Source organism: Carcharhinus amblyrhynchos, chromosome 31, assembly GCF_965287045.1.
Source record: "Carcharhinus amblyrhynchos chromosome 31, sCarAmb.v2.hapA, whole genome shotgun sequence".
Classification (NCBI taxonomy): domain Eukaryota; kingdom Metazoa; phylum Chordata; class Chondrichthyes; order Carcharhiniformes; family Carcharhinidae; genus Carcharhinus; species Carcharhinus amblyrhynchos.
This window is the reverse complement of record NC_137354.1, coordinates 16,552,215-16,566,419: the sequence shown is the minus strand read 5'-3', so window position 1 is coordinate 16,566,419 and position 14,205 is coordinate 16,552,215.

Here is a 14,205-nt window from a genome sequence, read left to right as displayed (position 1 = left end):
GTTTGTGAATATAGACCAGTCCATCACACAAACCAGCCTCCCATCCATTGTGTCTACACTTCACACTGCCTCTGCAAAGCAGCCAGCATAATTAAGGACCCCATGCACCCAGGACATTCTCTTTTCCACCTTCTCCCATCAAGAAAAAGGTACAAAAGTTTGAGGTGACGTACCAACCGACTCAAGAACAGCTTCTTCCCTGCTGCCGTCAGACTTTTGAATGGGCCTACCTCACATTAAGATGACCTTTCTCTACACCCTAGCAATGACTGTAATGTTATATCCTGCACTCTCTCCTTTCCTTTAGCAGGGAGGATCTGCTAACATTATAATGCAGAAGAATAAAGATCAACAGTTTAGAAATTTCAGCAGTATCTTGCAATGAACAGTAGCCTAAAGAACTCACAACCAAATACCTATGATTCCACATAATACTATATAATTAAGGATGTCTCAAATTGATGACCAACTTTTGCCATCTCTCATTACTTAGTGGCAGGCCTGAGAGGATGGCTATAAAGATGATTGTGATCTTTGACTGTGAAACTACATCACACAGTGTGATGAGGATTAGAGAAGCAGCAGGTTACTTACTAGTTGACCAATTAGTCAATATATATTACTATTACCATGTGTCGCGACAGCATTACTGCTTGAAGCATGGCTGTCATTAATGCATTTAACATTGTTGCATGCTGTGTCCCACCAGTACACTTCAGATCAATCGTTAACAAAACCAACATGTTGGAGTAGGGAAAACACGGGGTTTTTTTGGCTATACTCTAATGTATTTATCCATATTATGGTGCACACAAAAGAGGGATAATTGGATTCATTCTGATTGTGGTGATATGTGGTGTCAGTCCCTTTGAGGGCAACACAGCATGATAAGGGTCACCAGTGTAATGACACTGTTAAAATATGAACTCCCTGATAAAGGGCCAGACCAAAAAGAGGTCCCTGATGAAGGGCCAAATTGATGGGCCAAATCAAGGAGCCTCTTGCTTTGTATTTAACCAGGAGTGTCTGTTCCTCTGGCACTCCTAGTATAGACTGATAACTGAAAGCACTCTGTATGCTGTCGTCAGACTTGTAAATAAAGGGATTTTGGTGAAGAGACTTCTGCTTCTGAGGACTTATTACAATCCAGCTTGGTTGATTTTTTTTTAGTTTATTGGTGTGACATGGGCATTGCTGGCTAGCCAGCATTTATTGCCATCCCTTGTTGCCCATGTTCAGAGGGCAGCTCAGAATCAACCATGTTGCTGTGGTTCTGGAGTCACGTGCAGGCCAGACCAGGTAAGGGTGGCAGATTTCCTTCCCTAAAGGACATTAATGAACGAAGTGGGTTTCCACAACAATCAACAACGGTTTCATGGTCACCAATAGACACCTAATTCCAGATTTTTCTTATTGAATACAGATTATGGGGTCGGCGATGGCCTAGTGGTATTATCACTAGACTATTAATCCAGAAACTCAGTTAATTTTCTGGGGAGCTGGGTTCGAATCCCGCCACAGTAGATGATGGAATTTGATTTCAATAAAAAAAATCTTGAATTAAGAATCTACTGATGGCCATGAAATCATTGTCAGAAAAGCCTATCTGGTTTAATGATGTCCTTTAGGGAAGGAAATCTACCGTCCTTACCCAGTCTGACCTACATATGACTCCAGGACCACAGCAATGTGGTTGACTCTCAATTGCCCTCTAAGAGTGCCCATGTCCCACAAATGAATTAAAAACCATCTCTCTCGGTGGGATTCAAATCTGGGTCCCCAGAACATTAGCTGAGTTTTTGGACTATTAGTTTAACGATGACACCACCAGGTCATTGCCTCCCCTGGGACCTAGAGTTGGGAATCACCCCTGGGGGAGGAGAACCTCCATTAGGCAGGGGACATGGAGGGATTCCAGTCCAACCACGGGAATGCTGGACAATTCCTCTGGGTAAATCCTTTTAGTTTTCACTAATGGAGGCTTGGAAAATGCGTCATTACACTGATCCAGGATTCCAGACCGGTGAAAGTTCAATACTTGTCACACAAATTAACTGAGCTTTCACCGAATTCTTTTTTTAAAAAGGTAGCTCGCTACAATATCCTCTTACACAAGATTATTTTTGAGAGTGGGAACAGTCGTAATATGAAGTGGAGGTAAAATAATAATTTTGTCACTCAAGAGCCAAGACTAAATAAGAACCAAAGTCGCTCTCGCACATAAAACTTCGTAATAATTGTCAATGCTTTCCTTTTTATAGCATACAGACCATGTAACACATAACTACCTCTGGGAAAGGTAGGCTCAAAATGACCAATTATCAAGTTTCAGTAGGTTACATTCCTGGCACACCAGCCCAGTGTGAGAAAAGCTGACATCTCGTGAGATTTGTTGCTGCGTTTAATGCCACAAGAAGCAAGATTCCAATAACAGATTGTGCACTAAAGATTTCCAGATGGCCTTGTCCTTACCTACACAACCGAACTGACCTCGCTTAAGCTGTTGTCGCGTTATAAATATCACAACAATTTCACGCCGGGAACAAGTTTATGCCGTAAAAGTGCCAAAGTGTCAGTGTTGTTGTCCCAGCACCAAGACACGGTGATCTGACTCCAAGTTCAGCTTGTGTATAACTGGAGCAGATACACAGAATCTAATGGGAGTCTCATTAAAAAGCCAGTCCAGCCTTGCATTGGCAAGTGTCCAATTGCGTTCGAGGCATTGGGCTTCTTTTGCACTAGTGGAGCACCATTAACAGTCATGTGATACTCTTACAGCTGATAGCCTGTCATTCGAATGGCCTCCAGGGTTTCGTTGAATTGGACACTGACACTTTCACGGGCTGTGATTGGATTTTTGGATGCTCACAGATCCCGCCACACCATTCCCACTGGACCTTATAATACTAACCCATTTTCTCAGCCTGGGCCACACATTCTGTGTACTCGAGTTTCACACGCCCACCACCATGCCTAACCCTCACAAAATAAATAAATTTACAGCAGTACCATGCATGAGGGAGGCACTCATGACTACACAATAGTGTAGAGGGATTGTCACTGGGCTAGTAATCTCAGAGATCCAGGGTAATGCTCTGGGGGCCCAGGTTCGAATCGTCCCATGGCTGATGGTGAAATTGAACTGAATAAAAGAAAATCTGGAATTAAAACTCGAAAGAAGATCATTTTCCATTGTCTCAAGTAACCCATCTGAGTGGCACAGTGGTTAGCACTGCTGCCTCAGAGCGCCAGGGACCTGGGTTTGATTCCAGCCTTGGGTGGCTGTGTGAAGTTTGCATGTTCTCCCCGTGTCTGCATGGGTTTCTTCCAAGTTCTCCGGTTTCATCCCAGACTCCAAGGATGTGTGGGTGATGTGCATTGCCCATTCTAAATTGTCCCATAGTGTCCAAAGATGTGTAGGTTAGACAGATTGGCCATGCTAAATTGTATCTTAGTGTCCAAAGATGTGTTGGTGATATGGACTGACTGTGCTAAAATGTCCCTTAGCGTCCAAAGATGTGTGGATCAGACAGATTGGCCATGCTAAATTGTCCCTTAATGTCCAAAGATGTGTAGGTGATGTGGACTGCCGGTGTTAAATTGTCCCTTCGTGTCCAAAGATGTGTAGGTTAGACAAATTGGCTATGGTAAATTGTCCCTTAGTGTCCAAAGATGTGTAGGTTAGACAAATTGGCCATGCTAAATTGCCCCTTAGTTTCCAAAGATGTGTAGGTTGGATGGATCAGCCATGCTGAATTGTCCCTTAGTATCCAAAGATATGCAGGTTAGGTGGATTGACCATGCTAAATTGCCACTTAATGTCCAAAGATGTGTTGGTTAAGTGGATTAGCCATAATAAATATGCAGGATTACAGCAATAGGACAGAGGATGGGCCCCGGTAAAATGCTCTTTCTGAGGGGAGTTAGTACAGACATGATGGGCCAAATGGCATCCTTCTGCATCATAGCTATTCTATGGTACTGTCACTTTGGGGAAGGAAATCTGCCATCCTGATCTGATCTGTCCTACAGATCCACAGCAATGTGGTTGACTCTTAAATGCTCTTTGATGGGCAATGAGAGACGGGTAGTAAACGTCTGCCCAGCCGGCGCTGTCCACATGCCCCAAAATTAAATGCTGACGGTTGAGATGCAGATGGAGGCTGGTGTTGCAAGTTTTAATGGAAATCAGGACAGCTCGACTCCTTGCTGGCATAACTGAGACAATGCTGCTTTATGCTTCTCACTTGTCCCAGTGTACAGGAATGCCTATTGCTATCAATCAAACCTACAGTGAAATTTACCAGGCTAATTCCTGGGATGGCAGGTCCGTCATGCGAGGAGAGACTAAGTAGGATTATGTTCACTGGAGTTTAGAAGAATGAGAGGGAATTTCATCAAAATACAATTCCAACAGAGTTAGACAGGGTAGATTCAGAAAGAGTGTTCCCAATGGTGGGGGAGTCCAGAACTAGGGGTCATAGTTTGAGGATAAGGAATAAACCTTCTAGAATTGAGGTGACGAGAAATTTCTTCACCCAGAGAGTAATGAATGTGTGGAATTCATTACTACAGAAAGTAGTTGAGGCCAAAACATCATTTGATTTCAAGAAGAAATGAAATAAAGCTCTTGGAGCTGAAGGGATCAAAGGATATGGGGGTAAGGGGAGGATCAGGATATTCAATGATCAGCCATGACCAAAATGAATGGCGGAGCAGGTTCAAAGGACTGAATGGCTATTCCTGCTTCTATGTTTTGATCTTTTGTTTTATTGATTAGTGGGACATGGATGTCGCAGGCTGGCCAGCATTTATTGCCCATCTCTAGTTGCCCAAGAGCAGCTGAGAGTCAGCCACATTGTTGTGCACTAGAGTCACATATAGGCCAGACCAGATAAGGACAGCAGATTTCCTTCCCTAAAAGACATTAGTGACCCAGATGGGTTGTTCCAACAATTGACAATAGTCATCAGTATCACAAGTGGGCTTACATTAACACTGCAATGGACTTTTTATTCCAAGTTTTTTTTATTGAATTTGAATTCTACCATCTGCCGTGGCGGGATTCGAACCCGGGTCCCCAGGACATTAGCTGAGTTTTTGGATTAATAATCTAGCGATAATACCACTCGGCCGTGGCCTCCCCCCAATGCTAAATCAACTGGAGTCCTTGACCCAGTCCACGAGTCCATGCTAAGCATTAGGGCAATGTCACACTTCACAATAAGGTGTACAAAGGCCAGACTTTGAGCTAAAATATTGGAAAACCAGCAGCTGACCTATGGTTTAAAAGAATAATAGAATTTTATCGGAACATTGTGAGGTTTGGTGCAACTGATAGGTGCACTGGGAGTTTAAAAATAAAACACAGAAAATGTACAACATCACCTTGATTGGCAATTATTTTGGGATGTTGCTATACCACAGACGTCTGTGCCTAACGCAATCCTGATTGTTTTCTTTCATATAAACCGGAGGAAATCAGCTCCAAAGGGATTTTGAAATAAAAGAAGATTTAAATTCCTGTTGGCAACTGCAGGGTAAGTAATATTATAGTTTTTTTAAAAAATAAAAGATAAGTTTGCTGTGTTTTTCTAACTCTGACAAGGTCCTGCGTTTGTGTTGTTGCCAACTGCCTGTCACAAGAAAAGAGGAAAATTTCAAATAGTAAGCACTTTGGACTCGAGCAATGTGCTTGCCAGCAGTAAGAGTTCTGAAAATATACAGATTGCCGCAGGGGATTTCTTTCCTACGATTTGCCTAATTTCCAACGACCAATAGGAGACGCAGTTCCACCAAAAACACAAAAACAAAATCCTGGTTTGTGAATTTGAAGAATGCAGAATCGAAAACAGATTTCCATCCAGAATGGCTGCGAGTATTAATTACTGGGAACTCCATTAAACCAGTTTGTTGTTTGACCACCCCATCCTCGGCAATGAGTCTGCCCCCTCCGGAGATAGGAACCCAGTCAGGGATGGGGTTCTACCGGGCTTCGTCAGTCCGGCCATCGTTTTCTTGTCACACGAGAATGGATCTGCGAGGATTTTGGCCGCTGCCCTCGGCTAAGGTTACCACACATCGACTTGCAAACAGGGCTGTCTAACTTTCCTTCTCAGGACGTCGAGACGGCAGCTTAGATCACCCAGTGGATGATGTGCCAAAATCACAATTCCTGCTTTGTAAACGACTCAGTGGCGCGCTCTGCACCAATCTTGGCTGCGGAGAAACAACACGCAACCATCCATCAACTACTTTGTAAAAGGAATTTATTAAACTCAGGTTTCTGGGATTTTATTTACTAGCATCACAAGTAGGCTTACATTAACACTGCAATGAAGTTATTGTGAAAAAACCCTAGACGCCACGCTTTGGGTACACTGGGGGAGAATTTAGCATGGCTAATTCACCTAGCCAGCACGTCTTTTGGACTGTGGGAAGAAACTGGAGGAAACCCATGCGGAGACGGGGAGAATGTGCAGACTCCGCACAGATAATGACCCAAGCCGGGAATTGAACCCGGGTCTCTGGTGCTGTGAGGCAGCAGTGCTAACCACTGTGCCACTGTCGGATCTCTCAGGTCTTATTTCTCCAGGGAGGACGGAGAATTTGGCACTCAGCCAAACCTCCACTCACTGCAGCGGGGCTGGAGAATACCAACTGTGGCCAAGAGTTGGAGAGTTCCAGCCATTGTCAAACCTTCACATAGCACGTCCTGGCCCAAGTTATATGATCATTTCAAAAATTTAAATTGGCTGAAATTAATTTTCATTGATTTCAGTACTCGAGTTTTTGGAGATCTGGTTACCAGAAGCATTATCCATTTACTGATCTGCATCTAGAAGGATTCTGAGTAATTCAGCATTCATTTGCAGTTGTATGTTAACTGGAGTTGAAGTTGTGCTAGACAACGTGTCCTCTCTGCCAATTTACCTGCTTGGTTCATATGCCTGGATAATCTGTTTCAAACAAAATAGATTTTTGGGATTATATTAACACAGTAAAATTTCAAGAGCTGCAGCGAAATAAGACTCCTGACTTTAACCTTAGCTGCTTAGGAATGGGAAGGACTGGTGGTTAAAATGAGAGCATCCCAAACGCATTCAACCCCATTTCATTTTTAACCCCAGAGTTTGTATTAGGGACGTTGTCCATCACAGTCTGGGAGGAACTTCTTTAACTTTTAAAGAGAGTCACAGAGGTTTATAGCATAGAAACAGTCCCTTCGGCCCAACTTGTCCATGCCACCCTTTTTTTAACCACTAAGCTAATCCCAATTGCCCGCATTTGGCCCATATCCCTCTGTACCCATCTTACCTATGTAACTGTCCAAATGCTTTATAAAAAAACAAAATTGTACCCACCTCTACTACTACCTCTGGCAGCTTGTTCCAGACGCTCGCCACCCTCTGTGTGAAAAAATTACCCCTCTGCACCTTTTGTATCTCTCCTCTCTCAACTTAAACCTGTGCCCTCTAGTTTTCGACTCCCCTACCTTCGGGAAAAGATGTTGACTATCTGGCTGATCTGAGCCCCTCATTATTTTATACACGTCTATAAGATCACCCCTCAGCCTCCTCCGCTCCAGGGAAAAGAGTCCCAGTCTATCCAGCCTCTCCTTATAACTCAAACTATCAAGTCCCAGTAGCATCCTAGTAAATCTTTTCTGCACTCTTTCGAGTTTAATAATATCCTTTTCATAATCGGATGACCAGGACTGTACACAGTGTTCCAAGTGTGGCCTTACTAATGTCTTGTCTAACTTCAACAAGATGTTCCAACTCCTGTATTCAATGTTCTGACAGGATCTTAGTGAATCAGATGAGATTTTTCAACAAGCGTTTCATTTTCTATCCTTCTTGGATGAAGTACAGGTGAGTTTGAACCCAGCACCTGCAGAGAAAGTGGGAGTCCTGTTGACCCTAATGTAATGAGCTGAGTGACGTGTTGTAGCTCCATTTCCTGGCACCTGTCCTTGTGGTCAGCCTGACAATCAGGGGAGATGAAACATCAGACCCAGGACATAGTGCAGACTCCGGCTCCTCCAGGCCGTAAGGACTGATGGAAATAGCCCCTTTATCTGGTGAAACCATCAATTCCTACCTCTCTATTCTGCCAGGTTTCTGGGTCTTTGTGGCACCAATTAAAATCATGTCATTCCACACCCCTTGGGCTGCGGATCCTGGCTTAAATACATAAATAAATGGGAAGGTGATGGCCTAGTGGTATTATCACAAGTCTATTGATCCAGAAACTCAGCTAATGTTCTCATAGAATCCCTACAGTACAGAAGGAGACCATTCAGCCCATCGAGTACGTACTGACCACAATCCCACCCAAGCCCTATTCCCATAACCGTACACATTTACTCTGCTAATTGCCCTGACACTAGGGACAAATTAGCACGGCCAATCAACCTAACCTGCACATCTTTGGACTATGGGAGGAAACCGGAGCACCCGGAGGAGCCCACGCAGAGACGGGGAGAACATGCAAGCTCCACATGATGCAAGCTCCTGTGTCCCTGGCACTGTGAAGCAGCAGTGCTAACCACTGTGCCATCATATCACCCTAAAGAAATCTGGGAGACTTGGTTCGAACCCCACCATGGCAGATGGTGGAATTTGAATTCAATTTTAAAAAATCTAGAATTAAGAATCTACTGATGACCATGAAACCATTGTCAGAAAAAAAACCCCACCTGGTTCACTAATGCCTTTTAGGGAAGGAAATTTGCCATCCTTACCTGGTCTGGCCTACAATGTGACTCCAGAGCCACAGCAATATGGTTGACTCCCAACTGCCCTCGGGCATCTAGGGGTGGGCAATAAATGATGCCTAGCCATGTCCCATGCATGAATAAAAAATAAATCTCCATTCTGGGGCACTGGGATGAAGAATATCCCCTGCTGTAAAAATGGTTGTTCGTGCATACATGGCATAATGGGCTCACATTTCACTTTATAACCCCCACACTTACCCTCTATTTGCCCCTCACTGGAGGAAGTTAATATTGAGACTGTTCCTTCTCATGGACACCCACCACCACATGGACCTGATTCAATAAGTTATTTTAGAAATCAGCAGTTATACATACAATGTGTTTCGAGCACGTACTCGGGTTCTGAACCATTTTCATCTCCATTCACAAAGAACTCGGGTAAATATCTTAACAGAGCGGATAGGAAACAATCTCCTTGCTGAACAATGTGCACATTGTACTGTTTCTTATCTTACACTGTAAAAACTCCACCAACAAATGTTTTATGTCCATTAACACAATACTGTTATTGAATATGAGGGTGCTTAACAGAATCAAAACATTGACATCTGCCCAAAGGTGAAGATTCTTTCAAAGAGAATGCCCAGGTCACAAATAACCTTTATCAAACAGGGATAGATTATGTGACCGAGAAAAGGAAGGATTTGCAGGACTATAGGGAGAAGCGGGCAAGTGGGACTGATTTCTCACTCGTGCATTGAGCTTGTACAGATCTGATGATCTGACGGGCCTCTTTTTGTACTGTCCCACCAGCTTCCAGATCCCAGCTTTAATCCATTTTCAGAAGTTCCCATACAGACGCATGCCATCACTCTCGTCCATCCAACATTTTCCTGGGGGAAGGCAGAATCAGGCTATTGAGTTGGATGATCAGCCATGATCAGTGATGAATGGTGAAGCAGGCTCGAAGGGCTGAATGGCCTGCCCTTGCTCCTATTTCTTCATTCCGCCATTTAAAGTTTACGAGCGGGGTGTTACGGCCTTGCTCGAGCGATCCCGGAAATTCCCACCTTCATTGTCTGCCCCTCGCCCACTCCGATTCCGTGGCGCGCGAGGCAGTAGGATTCCAGCACCTGTGTCACAAGTAGGCTTACATTAACGCTGCAATGAAGTTACTGTGAAAATCCCCTCGTCACCACACTCTTGTTCAGGTATACTGAGGGAGAATTTAGCACGGCCAATGCAGCTTAACCAGCAAGACTTTCAGACTGTGGGGAGAAACTGGAGCACCCGAAGGAAACCCACGCAGACACAGGGAGAACGTGCAAACTCCACACAGACAGTGACCCAAGCCGGGAATCGAACCCGGGTCCCTGGCGCTGAGAGACTGCCGTGCTAACCACTGTGCCACCCCCATTGGTGGCCATGTGATTGGCTGCCTGTCTGCCGCTATGTGGGACTGATCGTTGGTCACCCCTCTTAATATTGGTTTGCTGTCATGCCTACTGCCTCAGTGTTTTGGTTCACGTGGCATTTTTAAACAACATGAGACCCTCTCAGCGATGTTTACAGATAACTGGCTGCAGCTAACTTCCTTACATTCCGTTTTGGGTTGTCAAGGCTGGCTTTTATTTACTGCCCACTGTTCGTTGAGAAGAGAGCAATGGGCCTTCTTCTTGAACTTGTTGCAATCTATCTGATGAAGACGCTCCACAGTTCTGTTAGATAGGGACTTTAACACAGTAACAATGAAGGAACAAAAATGTTTACTCATTTGCGCACTGCTGCCTCTTGTTGTAAAGTGCTTTACCATAGTCACTTGGCCGAACACTTGAAAGACCACAGTGCACAAGGCTATGGACCAAGTGCTGTAAAATGGGATTAGGATAGATAGGTGCCTGCTGCCCAGTGCAGACATGATGGGCTGAAGGGCCTCCTTCTGTGTTGTAAAACTCTATGGGCAGGATTTTCCCATCCCGCCTACTACCGGGAATCGTAACAGGCGGGACACAGACCATGCAAAGGTCCTCGGGTGGGATTTAAAATCTAAAATTTATTGTCACAAGTAGGCTTACATTAACACTTCAATCAAAATTCTGTGAGAATCCCATAGTCGCCACATTCCAGCACCTGTTCGGGTACACTGAGGGAGAATTTAGCACGGCCAATGCACCTAACTAGCACATCTTTCAGACTGTGAGAGGAAACCGGAGCACCCAGAGGAAACCCACGCAGACACGGGGGAGAACGTGCAGACTCCGCACAGACAGTGACCCAAGCCGAGAATCGGACCCGGGTCCCTGTTGTCGTGAGACAGCAGTGCTAACCACTGTGCTACCCTGCCAGCCAGCATAGGAGTGAGCAAAGCTGGAAAATTCTGCCCAATGATTGCTGAGGTCACTCGGGTAAGACAGAAGCCATAAGACAATGAGAAATAGGAACAGGGAGTAGGCCATTCAGCCCCTCAAGTCTGCTCCGCCATTCAATTGGATCATGGCTATCCACATGAACTCTTTTCTTTTTCACGCTCTCTCTCACTAAGTCAATGCACAAGATTATCCTGATTGATCCATGTTCAATGGTCAAGCTGTTTGAGATTCCCTTAACCTATCGATTAAGGATGTAGAACTCTCACTCTAGGGGAAATATCTACTAAGGGAGAGTGGGTGTTGTAATTTTACAGTCAGATATCAAGCACACTTATTCTAGGAATGATTCAAATAAGAATATTCTGTAAATTATTAACAAGCTGTATGTAAACCTGAAGATATATTTCAAACTTAGGAGAAGCTGTCTGAAAGAGAGGAGTGAGATTGTTTGAATTATAAAGAAGATTTATATTTAAATAAATGAAACTGACCTGTCAGAGAGCTACTATAGGTATTCTGGATGTGTCAAATCATTTTATTTTTTTTAGAAGTTAACTCTCAGCGTTCCTAACTGCTGCTCTCATTAGGAATAGATCCCATGGCCAGCCTATGTGCGTAAGGCCATAAGATATAGAAGCAAAATTAGGCCATTCGGCCCATCGAGTCTGCTCTGCCATTCGATCATGGCTGATATGTTTCTCAACCCCATTCTCCTGCCTTTTTCCCGTAACCTTCGATCCCCTTTACCGATCAAGAACCTAACCATCTCTGTCTTAAATACACTCACTAACCTGGCCTCCACAGCCTTCTGTGGCAATGAATTGCACAGATTCATTATCCTCTGATGAAGAAATTCCTCCTCATTTCAGTTCTGTAGGGTTGTCCCTTTACTCTGAGGCTGTGCCCTCTGAACCCAGTCTCTCTGATGAATGGAACCATCTTCCCCACGTCCATTCTATCCAGGACTTTCAGTATTTTGTAAATTTCAATGAGATTTCTACCCCCTGCCCCACCCTCCAGTTTCATCCTTCTAAACTCCAGTGAGTGATGATGTGCAGGTTAGGTTGATTGATTATGCTAAATTGACCCTTAGGCCCTGATTTTACTGGCACGCCCGCCCCAATTTCACGAGGCTTACAGAACAGAATTCTCCATTGGCTTTGGGTGTGATCCCACGAGCCTCAGGCAAGTGTGCTGGTATAATTACTGCCTTAGTGTCAGGAGGATTAGGCCGGGTAAATACATGGGGTCACTCAGAGAGGGCCTGGGAGGGATTATTGTCAGTGCAGACCTGATAGGCCAAATGCCCTCCTTCTGCACTGTAGGGATTCTACGGTTCCATGAGTACAGACCCAAGAGTCCTCAAACACTCCTCATAGGTCAAGCCTTTCATTCCCTGTAAATTGGGTTTCACCTGAGCGCACTTTCGTAAAGGGGGATACTTCAGGGCTGACACAGCCAACCACTGTTGTATGCCAGTGAGATTTAATGGAGGCTGGAGGTGGCATTGGTCCCTTTGCCCAGCTGACGGGCATAGGGGACATTCAACCGATAATTCAATCAATCATTCAATCAGGTTAGGAATACTGCTGTGAGGAACTCACCTCTTGACTGCCCAAAGCCTATCCACCATCTACAAGGCACAAGTCAGGAGTGTGATGGAATACTCCCCACTTGCCTGGATGGGGGCAGCTCCAACAACACTCAAGAACCCCAACACCACCCAGGACAAAGCAGCCCGCTTGATTGGCACCACATCTACAAACGTTCACTCTCTCCACCACCGATGCTCAGTGTGTACTATCTACAAGATGCACTGCAGCAATTCACCAAAGGTCCTTAGACAGCACCTTCCAAACCCACGGCCACTTCCATCTAGAAGGACAAGGGCAGCAGATACATGGGGACACCACCACCTACAAGTTCCCCTCCAAGCCACTCACTGCATTTGGAAATATATCGGCCAGTCCTTCAGAGTCGCTGAGTCAAAATCCTGGAATACTTTCCCTAACGGCATTGCGGGTCAACCCACAGCACGGGGACTGCAGTGATTCAAGAAGGCAGCTCACCACCACCTTCTCAAGGGGCAACCAGGGATGGGCAATAAATGCTGGCCCAGCCAGCGATGCCCATGTTCCACAAATTAATTTAAAAAATCATCCACCTAGCAGCGAACATTAGTCCCATTCTTACAACAGTTTTCAGTGCAATCACACTCGGAGTTTCTTCTCAAACTTTCAGATTCCAACTTAACAAAGAAATCCAACAAAAATAACATCCCCTGGGTACTTAACCTAAATTTAAACAACTCTCGCTCTTTGTTTCTTCTTTTGTCACACTCAAATAAATATTTATACATCTCAAGGAATCTGGGGGTTCCTGTCTGTGCAGGTCCTTGAATGTGCTGATTCTAAGTGAGTTTAAAACTTCAGTCTGTATTTAATTTGCTTTATTTTAAACTGTCAGAAGCCCAAACTTATGAATCATATAAAGCTAAAGAATAATGGAATGTTCCAAATTATTATATTTATGTCATTTGCCTACACCTATGATTAAGATAACTGCCCTCTTACAAGTAACATCAGCATGAAGTAATTACATTGGAAAATGTTATAATATTAAACTCCCATAAGGTTATGAGGGCATTGGTTGAATGAAGGCTCATGTATAGAGTGAGTTTGAGGCTGTAGTCTAATCAGGAACTTTGTCATAGAGATATACAGCAAGGAAACAGGCCTCCAACCCAATTTGTCCACATCGACCAGGTTCCATAGAATCCCTACAGTGCAGAAGGAGGCCATTCAGCCCATCGAGTCTGCACTGACAACAAATTCATCCAGGCTCAGATTCCAAAAGACACAGCTGGAACAGCTGGGGAAAGGAAACCATAAGGAGTTTGTGTCTCTACCAGGATTTGAGTGGGATAAATTTGCTAGAGCTAAAAGACAAACTGCTCTGTTGCACCTCCATCGTATACTAACATTTGGGAATAGCCTGGTAATAGAGGATGGTTCTGATCCATAGACTGGGGCCGGATGTTTCCACTGTGCCAGCCCGTGCTACCTCTAATGGTGACATCTCTCAACACATTGACTCCTTCTGGTATTTATGCTC